Source organism: Papaver somniferum, chromosome 1 (assembly GCF_003573695.1).
Source record: "Papaver somniferum cultivar HN1 chromosome 1, ASM357369v1, whole genome shotgun sequence".
NCBI lineage: Eukaryota > Viridiplantae > Streptophyta > Magnoliopsida > Ranunculales > Papaveraceae > Papaver > Papaver somniferum.
The window spans coordinates 66,451,746-66,463,233 of record NC_039358.1 but is presented as its reverse complement, the minus strand read 5'-3'; the positions used below and the strand labels follow the sequence as shown (position 1 = coordinate 66,463,233).

Here is an 11,488-nt window from a genome sequence, read left to right as displayed (position 1 = left end):
CAAAGGTTAAAGGAGAATCGACTCTAGCTTAGCACAAGTAGTATCACACAGAATGTGTGGGGATTAGGTTTCCCAGTTGCTAGAGTTCTCCCTTATATAGTGTTTCAAATCACGGTTTGCAATCAATGTTAGCTTGGTAACAAAGCATTCAATATTCACCGTTAGATGAAAACCTGATTAGATTCAAGCTAATATTTCTCAACCGTTGGATAGAAAACTTAGCTTGTTACACACAAATGAATGTCCAATTTTGGGTTTATGAACCGTACCCAAACATTAACATTTGTTAGTTCAACAATAGTTAACCAATGGTTAGCCATATAATCACTCTCATATCAACCATATTCTTCTTCACCATAACTAGTTCACATGACTGAAATGAACTAGTCAGATAGTTGTTCAATTGCAAGGAAATATTATGTAACTACACAAGACACAATCGAAGCAAAAACGGTTTGATTCACTCGAATCGGTTCATGAACTTTATAGCCACGGTTTGCAAAAGCATTCCTTAGTTTATTTAATAATGAGTTCAAGAACAACCGGTTTTAGATTTAACCACTCAAGTTCGCGGACTGGGTTCGCGGACTTAAGCTCATGGAAGGAGTACACAAACTCCAGCAGAAATTCTCAGGTTTGGGAACTTCGCCAGTTCGCAGACTGAGTTCGCGGACTTGGCTCACGCCACTTCCATTTCTCTTGATCAACAAAGTTCTTAAACTTTGGTTCAAGGAATAAGGACTTATACATATATGTGTTTCCACAACAATGCTTATATCCTAGCAATGGTTATGTAATCTAAACTCTCATTTCAATCATTTGAAACATTCTCAGAGAACGTTATATAGCCATTATTCACAGACCATTTTTCTTCAGAGCAATTTCCAAAGTGATTGAAACATTACATGACTTTCGTCACTAGGCAAAGATGAATTTGGCTAAAGCGAAATCTTACCAACACACATTTCGAGAAATAGATATACGAGATAAACTCGGCTCGAAATAACAAATGTATATAATGAAAGTCTATACCAAAACGACTTTTGTCTCAAGAGTAAGAGATAGAGTTAATAGACTTTTGAGTGATAGATAAGTTCAAGTCTCCACATACCTTTTAGTCGATGAAGATCCACCAGTTCCTTGAGTAGTCCTTCGTCTTGTATGATGATTTCCATGGAGTCTTGAGCACAACTACACTTTTTATCCTAGTTCGAGACCTTTAGCTATATAGGCTAGAAATCAAGACTTATAGTTTTGATCACTAACATTGACAAACATGTTTGAGATAGCAACGCATGCGAGTTCGACCGAGCAATGCTCTAACAATCTCCCCCTTTGTCAATTTTAATGAAAAAACTATTAATACATATGGAATACAAAAAATAAATAAATTAACTTTTGTAGCTCCTATTCAACGTGCCTAATCTTCAACATTACTCGAAATCTTCGTCACTTCCAAGTACTCCAATGATCCCAAAGGTTGTAAGTTTAGCATCATCGTTTTTGAAAATTCGTAGCTATAACAACATGAAAACAATAGTTCTCAATCATTGTTATACAGTGTCATAGTATCATTACACAGCGTAAATTTCAATTGTATCACAACTTCAACAACAATACTATGGTGATATGTATCACTCCCCCTTAGTCAATACTCCATCTCATATGGAAACCACTCCCCCTTACATAATGATCCGAAAACCATATGTATTTGTAGTGTGAACTACATATTAATTCTCCCCATTTTTGTCAATAAAATTGGCAAAGGTACAAGAACGAGATCCTAATGAAATTTCCGAAAGAGACATTTCATGACCAAAAGAAAGAAACACACATCATCTTATTTAGATGCAATCATAAAGCTGAAGCTAAATGCATTCATCAAGGAGTTTAAAGATACAAGATAACCCCTAAAATATTCCACAGCCTCACTCCCCATAAAGATATGGCAATTAAGCGCAAGTTCAAAAAGAACTCTCCCCCATAATATGTCATTCCCGAAAGAACAACAAGAGCGACCTTAATTTCGAAAGAAAAGAAGGATTTCTTTGGACATAACAAATCACATACAAATATGAATTTGAATCCAAAATATTCAATTAAATTAACCACAAGAGAAACCATGATTAATTCAATCGAAATACACAACCAAACTAATCACAAAAAGTAATCAATTTAATTGGCCATACTCGCATAAGAGAATCTATGGAGCAATGACTAAGTTAATCATGAGAATAATCAACCCAGTCAAGAGTGCTCAAACATAAGAAAACTTATGGAGTCATAACTAAATAACCAAACAAGATGATTAATTTAGTTCAAAAATACTCGACATAAAGTACCTTACGGAACAACAACAAAGCTAATCAACTTGGTTGTTATAATGCTCAACATAAGACACAATTACGGAGTCTCATAGTAATACATAAAATATGGATCAGGGAAGATCAATTACTGCGGAATACATAAGGATTCATTCCATTTTCCATCACAATTTGCACAATGACAAACAATAGACATAATCCTTAGAAAACAAAAGATTTTAACCTATAGTCCATCAATAATTGACAATATAGGCTTAACTTTTGTATTTGTCAAAAGTCCATTCATTCATTTATCAATATAAGAATATCTACTTACGAAAGACTTTACTTTTGACAAGATATGGGACAATCATAGTTCACGGATGCAAACACACATATCCCATAAACAATTGAAATATATAAAACCATAAAGATTAATACTGCAAAAATCATCTTCCAAACAAGTTTAGAATTTAAACTAATAAATCTAAAAACATGAAGATGAAAACGTTGGACATACCTATGTGTAATCACAATAATGACTATTCCAAACTCTAGTTATTCTTCTAACAAAACAAGAAAAATAGAAGATTTACTAGATATTAAGACCTTTGAAGAATTCTTTCTCGTCCCCGAACACCTTGTCGTCAACAACCATTGGGACATAAGGTTCATTAAGGTAGGAGTTTATATCAATAAACCTTCTTGGCTGATGATGTCGAACCAGGGCCTTCTGAATCTCATGAGTCTTATACGCAAAATCCTTTATTTTTTGAATCTCCTTTCGCATCTCTTTCAACACCTCAAGAATATCAGAAAACTTATGAGAGTTTGAAGGAACGGATCTTGGCTTCCTCACATTCCTTCTTTTTCTTTTCAATGTTGAAGCTAACGGAGATTTTTCTTTTTCCTTCATGATTGATGGCTTAACAATCATATTAACATCCTTTCCATCAGAAGACAGGGCACTTGGGGCTTCCATAGGTGTATGGGTTTGTGAGAGGAAATCAGAATCTCAACAAGTAGTCTTGAGATAAAAAAGAGTTTCAAGGAAGGAAAAGGAATGTAGGGTTTCAAAACCTTTAACAGGTTTGTACACGTCCAACTCTTAACCCTATAAAGAGAGAATTGACAATCATAACCCTCTCTTTTTGTTTAATAGACACAAAAAAGAAAATCTAAGAAAAAGAAGAGAGAAAAAAAAACTTTTCTTAAAGCATGTGAGGTAGAAAATCATTGTCTCTTTTGATCAGGCACATGAGACAAGATTTTAATCAACATAATTAAATTGCGTTGTGGTGAACAACAATTTGTCCACCATTTTCTTCTTGATAGGAATCCTCAGACTTTTGTCTATCAAACCGGCTTGACCATACTTTCTTATCTAATGGTCTTGGTTTATCCTTGAAAACTAACTTCTTAGATGAAGATAAGATCCTACATACCTCAGCCGTCTTCTGAGCAAGTTTAATCTTCCTTGCTAAATGATTTGCTCTTCGTTGAAGTTTGTTGACGTGTCTCAGTTGGTGTTTGTACTTGTAAAACCTTGAAAGTTCATGACCCCTTTGAGAACAGTACGAACACGTCAATCTAGGATAGAAGTCAGGCTTTTGAGATGTGCACGCAGCTAGGCACATAGTGGAACCTGAAACATTAATAGAGTTTCCAAAGAATGGATCAACTTTATCTTCCAGATTAGTTGGATTATCTTCTGAAAGAATATCAAGATTGATGTATGTATTGCTACAATTATCAAAATCAATATTTTCACCAAGAAGTGCAAAACTTGATTTCTCGTCTTTATTAGAATCGTAATTGTCAGACATTTCATCAAGAGTTGCCGCAAGACCTTTGTTCCCAGTGTATTTTCTACGATTTGGACACTCATTTGAAAAATAACCAAATCCTTTACACTTAAAGCACTGAGGCATATCCTCATCATCAGTCTCATCTGTTTCCCTGTTTTTAGGAGGAATACAATTATGAGGTTTAACTGATGTTTTAGGCTTATATCTGGAGAACCGTTTACTTCTCTTCAACAGAAGATCCCTAAACTGTATTGTGATCATCAAGACTGATTTGTCAAGATCTTCATCTGATGAATCTGTCTCAGATTGATCATCTTCAGAGATATACACTTTTTTACTCTTATCAAGTAATTTAGTGTCCTTTTGTGCTTTGAACGCAACATCCTTGGTTTTGGATGAATGTTCGTGATCAAAGATCTTAAGCTTCCCAACCAGCGTATTTCTGGAGAGGTTATCAAGGTTATTTCCCTCAACAATGGCATGCTTATTAGAATCGTATCTAGATGGCAGCGATTTGAGAATTTTCATCACAATGTCCTTTTCATGAATAGTCTTACCCAATGCAAAAGATGCATTAACTATTTCAGACACTTTGTGATTAAACTCATCAAATGTTTCTTCATCTGCCATATGAAGGTTTTCACAATCGGAATTAAGGTTTTGAATCCCAGCTTCCTTTACACTGGAGTTACCTTCGAATACGGTTTCCAAGATATCCCAAGATTCTTGTGACTTAGTGCAATTAGTCACATGGTGCTGAAGATTTGGGGTACTGGCATGTATAATGGCATTCAAACAGTCAGAGTTTTGCTTTGCAGCATTTATCTCAGCAGGGGTGTATTCACCAATAGGTTTGGGAACGTTTACATCTCCAACTGCCACAACAAGAGGATTATAGCCATTAACAACATATACCCATGATTGAAAATCACGCGTCTGAAGAAAAGCTCGCATAGAAATTTTCCACCATAAGTAATTAGAGCCATCGAAGACTGGTGGTATGTTAATAGAGATAGCACCTCTGTCCATAGAGTCATATCGCTACAAACACAGACTTGTAAGGTCTTAAACGTGTTTGTCTGCTCTGATACCAATTGAAAAAGCGGGGGTACAACAACCACACCCAACAATTCGATCAACAATCTGTATGGACAAACTCCAATATACTTTCTAGAGAATCAACTAGACAGCCAGACTCAATCTAGAGAAAAGTATATCAAAGAGTTTATATCTCAATCTCTCAATTTGATATATACTCAAGCAAATAGAAATCTGCGAGTCTTTATCAAATACTAGAGAGATAACTTGGATGGTACCAAAGACCAATATCCAAGTGTCAATCAATTTAAATCAACAACCAAAAGGTCGGATATTCTAATTGATTGAACAACGCACAACCTGTGATATTTCAATTATATAAACAAATATAATGCGGAATAGAAATAACACAGACACCGGAATTTTGTTAACGAGGAAATCGCAAATGCAGAAAAACCCCGGGACTTAGTCCATATTGAACACACACTGCATTAAGCCGCTACAGACACTAGCCTACTCCAAACTAACTTCGGTATGGACTGTAGTTGAACCCCAATCAATATCACACTAATCCAAGGTACAATTATGCTCCTACGCCTCTGATCCCAGCAGGATGCTACGTACTTGATTCCAGTAGCTGATCTCACCTACAACTAATAGTTGCTACGACCCAAAATCGAAGACTTTAATAAACAAATCTGTATCACACAGAAAAGTCTACGGTAATAGATAAATCCGTCTCCCACGAATATACCTACGAGTCCGTCTTTTGATAAATCAAGGTGAACAAGAACCACTCAGTAAGCCGGACTTATATCCCCAAAGAACAACCTAGTATTATTGATCACCTCACAATAATCTTAATCGACGCAGCGAAAAAAGATGTTGCGGAATCACAAACGATGAGATGAAGATGTTTGTGACTTATTTTCTATCTTGCCTATCAGAGATATAAATCTCAAGCCAATTATTTCAATTGTTCTCGTAACGATAGAAACAACAAGATCATATCACACAACTACGTAAAAGTAGTATCAGTCTGGCTTCACAATCCCAATGAAGTCTTTAAGTCGTTAACCTGGTTTAGAAGAAGAAACCAAAGGTTAAAGGAGAATCGACTCTAGCTTAGCACAACTAGTATCACACAAAATGTGTGGGGATTAGGTTTCCCAGTTGCTAGAGTTCTCCCTTATATAGTCTTTCAAATCACGGTTTGCAATCAATGTTAGCTTGGTAACAAAGCATTCAATATTCACCGTTAGATGAAAACCTGATTAGATTCAAGCTAATATTTCTCAACCGTTGGATAGAAAACTTAGCTTGTTACACACAAATGAATGTCCAATTTTGGGTTTATGAACCGTACCCAAACATTAATATTTGTTAGTTCAACAATAGTTAGCCATATAATCACTTTCATATAAACCATATTCTTCTTCACCATAACTAGTTCACATGACTCAAATGAACTAGTCAGATAGTTGTTCAATTGCAAGGAAATATTATGTAACTACACAAGACACAATCGAAGCAAAAACGGTTTGATTCACTCGAGTCGGTTCATGAACTTTATAGCCACGGTTTGCAAAAGCATTCCTTAGTTTATTTAATAATGAGTTCAAGAACAACCGGTTTTAGATTTAACCACTCAAGTTCGCGGACTGGGTTCGCAGACTTAAGCTCATGGAAGGAGTACACAAACTCCAGCAGAAATTCTCGGTTTGAGAAATTCGCCAGTTCGCGGACTGAGTTCGTGGACTTGGCTCACGCCGCTTCCATTTCTCTTGATCAACAAAGTTCGCAAACTTTGGTTCAAGGAATAAAGACTTATACATATATGTGTTTCCACAACAATGCTTATATCTTACCAATGGTTATGTAATCTAAACTCTCATTTAAATCATTTGAAACATTCTCAGAGAACGTTATATAGCCGTTATTCACAGACCATTTTTCGTCAGAGAAATTTACAAAGTGATTGAAACATTACATGACTTTCATCACTAGGAAAAGATGAATTTGGCTAAAGCGAAAGCTTACCAACACACATTTCGATAAATAGATATGCGAGATAAACTCGGCTCGAAATAGGAAATGTGTATAATGAAATTCTATACCAAAACGACTTTTGTCTCAAGAGTAGGAGGTAGAGTAAATAGACTTTTGAGTGATAGATAAGTTCAAGTCTCCACATACCTTTTAGTCGACGAAGATCCACCAGTTCCTTGAGTAGTCCTTCGTCTTGTATGATGATTGCCATGGAGTATTGAGCTCAACTATGCTTTCTATCCTAGTCCGAGACCTTTAGCTATATAGGCTAGAAATCAAGACTTATAGTTTTGATCACTAATATTGACAAACATGCTTGAGATAGCGACGCATGCGAGTTCGACCGAGCAATGCTCTACAACAACCTTTAAACTTTTCCTGAAGGATGTACATGTATGTTGAAAATGATTGTGAGAATCACATAACATACATGGACCAACATCTTTAATCTCATCTAAGTGGTTTTGAGTCCTATCAGGTTTTACAAAGCCTAAACCTCGCTTATCTCCTGAATTGCGACAATTCTTCAAGGAAGAATTAGAAGAGTTATTCAAATCCATTGAAGGAACTTTTACAAACTTCAAATCCTTATACTTTGCAATTTCTGCAATAAGATCAGGCTTGATCCGGATTTGTTCATCCAACTTCTTCTAGAGAATTTCATTATGATCCCACTAGTTTTCGTACTTTTGCCAATTTATATTGACAAAAAGGGGGGAATTAATGTGTAGTTCACATTACAAATACATATGGTTTACGGATCATTATGTAAGGGGGAGTGGTATTCATTGTGAGATGAAGTATTGACTAAGGGGGAGTGATACACATCACCGTAGAATTATTGTCAAAGTTGTGATACAATTGGACTTTGATATTGTGTAATAATACCATGACACTGTATAACAGTAATTGAGAACAACTGTTTTCTTATTGTTATGGCTACGGATCTTCAACAACTATGATGCTGAGTTGAACACGTTCTGAATCACGGGAGTACTTGGAAGTGACGAAGATTTCGAGTAATGTTGAAGAACCAAGGAAATCAAGTATTTGAATGAGAAGCTACAAAGTTTATGTATTTTGTAATCCATATGTATTGATAGTTTTGTCACTAAAAATTGACAAGGGAGGGTGGGGGATTGTTAGAGCACCGCTCGGTCGAACTCGCAAGCACTGCTATCTCAAGCTTGTTGTCAAGTTTAGTTGCCAAAACTATAATTCTTGATTTCTAGTTTACTTATAGTTATGTCTCGGATTAGGATATAATGTGTAGTTGAGCATTATACTTCACGACGTCCATCGATTGAAGATGAAGAACTACTAAGGGGAGCTTGTGGAACTTCATCAACAAAAAATATGTGGAGACTTGAACTCATCTATCAATCAGAAGTTTATTTCTATTCTATCTCCTATTGAGACAAAAGTCATATAGCTATGTAGACTTTACATTATACACATTTGATATTTCGAGCTGAGTTTAACTCGCTTACATATTTCTCGAAATATGTGTTGGTAAGCTTCCACTTTAACCAAGTTCATCTTTATTCTTGACGAAAGTCAAAAGATGATCATGTGAAAATCGCCTTGTAACATCTTACATGATTTGTGTGAGACAGTCATTTGATGTAGACTTATTGATCTATTAATCACTTGAAAATTGCTTTGAAGCTAATAGTTTGTGTGAGACATCTATTCCCGTCTTCCAATAATGTTTTAATGATTAAGATGGAGTTTAGAATGATTAACCATTGATTGAATATAGCATAGTATGCGTACTTGTATGCTAACTGTTGCAAGTTATTCAAAGTCCGTGAACCATAATATGCATACTCGTATGCGTACTGGTTGGTTAGTTGAAAGTCCTGGAACTTAGTATGCATACCCGTATGCGTACCGGTGTAAAGTTCAAGTCCGGGAGTTCAACTGAGTTTGGAGGTATGCGTACCCGTTTGCATACCGGTGAACCTAAACTATGTCCGACCACTTAAGTATGCGTACCCGTTTGCATACTTGAGTGGGTTAAGTTCTAAAATCGGTTTGTTCATGAACTAATACATTTATATATTAAGGAATGCAATATTTTGCAAACTGTGGCTATAATGTTTATGAATTCATTCGAGTGAATCAAAATCGATTTTGCTTCAATTGTGTCTTGTATACTTTTATGAGAATATAAACAATTGAACAACTCTATAACTAGTTTCATTTGAGTCATTTGAACTAGTTGTGGTCAAGATGAACAAGGTTGATATGAAAGTGTTCATATGGCTAACTTCGTTTAACTATTGTTGATCCAACCATGTGCACACGTTTGGGTACGGTTACTCATACCTAAATGAAGTCACATTTCATTTGTGTATAACAAGCTAAGTTCGATCTAACAGTTAAAATATATTAGCTTGACTCTAATCAGGTTTTCATCTAACGGTGAATATTGAATCCTTTGTTACCTTCATTGCAAACCCTGATTTGAAAAATATATAAGGGAGAACTCTAGCAATTGGGAAACCTAATCCCCACACCTTATGTGTGATACTATTTGCGACTACAGTCGATTCTCCTCTAACTTAGGTTTGTCCTCTTCTTTTTTTCATAACCTAGGTTTTCCTAAAACCATTATTATAGATTAACGACTTGAAGATTTTATTGGGATTCTGAAACCAATGTGGAGTGGCTTTCAATGAGAAAGAAAGTCTCACGCCACACAAGTACTAAATATCCATTGAATTTTTTCCCTTTCAACAATAAGCTAGAAATTTGGCACCAAGATATTTCATCACTCCTCTTTAAAGTAAACCTTCGGGAAAACTTCAGTAGAAACACAAGGAAACCTTGGATATTAAAAGCAGCTTGCACTGCTTAGCTCAAAACTTGTTATTGTATCCTTGTACAGTATTTCACTATTTAATTGACTATCTACCTCTTCATTCAGAAGTTATATACATGTGAGATCTAGTAAACCAGTTGAAATAAAGATAGTTAGTGTTTTTTCTTTTTCTTTTTTCCTTTTAATTTGATATGTTGAAGCCTATAAAAAAAGTTACTAGGACCATTAGACAGTACAACTTAAGTCAATAGCATTTTCAATTTGTTGTATGAGATCATTATGGATCTTTGCATTCATGATCCTTTACATAACTTATTAATAAATCTTTGGTTTTTTTTAAGCAAGTGTAGTTCCAACTTTGGTACGAGGTTGGCTGCCTGCCTGTAACCAAACCTAGAAAATGCAAGTAGTTCTCATTTGCTTGATGGCAGAGAGATCATAAATTTGCTAATGGTACAATTTTATGTAATGAAAATGACGTGTTCAAGTTCTAAACGCGGTTGTAATTCTACAGTAATCCATCATATAAAATATTTAACAACATAAAATTAACTGTATGTGTAAACCAGAGAGAATCTTGATCAATGCAATTAAAAATCCGACATGTATTGGATTGGATATGGACGAGGTGAGAAAACAAGTTCAATCCCCAAAATATTTTTCACTTCAGGACTCGGTCAGACTATTGTGGGTTTCCTTCCCGGATAGTAAGAAAATAGTTGGGCCAACAGAGCCTAAAAGTAGGCCCATATGCTTCTAAGATTATTGAAAAACCCTAATAAAATCGTATAAAGATGTAGCTTCAGAACCAGCATTGCTCGTAAAACCCTAACCGTGGTCATCTTTTCTCTCTAAGATCTTATTAGCCGATCACTTTCTAGAAGTTGTTTTCTGTTTTTTTCTTGTTTGTTTTGATACTGTGGCAGATGATGAGCACTTACTACTTGAACTGAGTACTCAATCTAAGGATTGGGTATTGTGATTTTCAGTTGAATAGGAAGAGCTGATGCCTTTATTTGATTTTATATTTTGATTCTGAATCTATTTTTCGTGGATGATGAGAAGTTGAAATCAATCAGTTATCCCTGTCTGATATAATATATGCTGATTTTTCTATGCTCTGACACTATCTACTTGCTCACTCTAGATTTTGACTGTCTTTTTAATAGGAAATCAATATTTTCCTAGGAAATCTGTCAATGGTTTTGATAAGTTTTATTCTACAGAATTTGTGGATGATGAGAATTAAAATTAACAGTTATCCCTGTCTTAGTCACTGGTGCTGATAATGTTAAATCTGACACTTAAATCTCTTGTGAAATTTTAGAAAATCTTGTTTTATATGTCAAGGATCCAATGATGGTAATGTAATCTTTGAGACCTGATTATTTCTTGATGAGAGCTATAAGCATTTTCTGAGGATCCTTGTAGAACAAATTACAATTTCTTTTATTTCGTTGATT

At 35.2% G+C, this 11,488-nt stretch overlaps 3 non-coding genes across 3 annotated transcripts; all 3 read left to right on the top strand.

Moving 5' to 3' along the window:
- Positions 1-11,071: 11,071 nt before the first annotated feature.
- On the top strand, positions 11,072-11,156 carry LOC113342008. Its single transcript, XR_003356328.1, has one exon. It is a non-coding gene; the product is annotated as a small nucleolar RNA R38 (small nucleolar RNA).
- Positions 11,157-11,252: 96 nt separating this feature from the next.
- Positions 11,253-11,333, top strand: LOC113341997. Its single transcript, XR_003356326.1, has one exon. It is a non-coding gene; the product is annotated as a small nucleolar RNA R38 (small nucleolar RNA).
- Positions 11,334-11,377: 44 nt separating this feature from the next.
- LOC113341991 lies at positions 11,378-11,448 on the top strand. The gene has a single exon (XR_003356322.1). It is a non-coding gene; the product is annotated as a small nucleolar RNA R66 (small nucleolar RNA).
- The last annotated feature ends 40 nt before the right edge of the window (positions 11,449-11,488 follow it).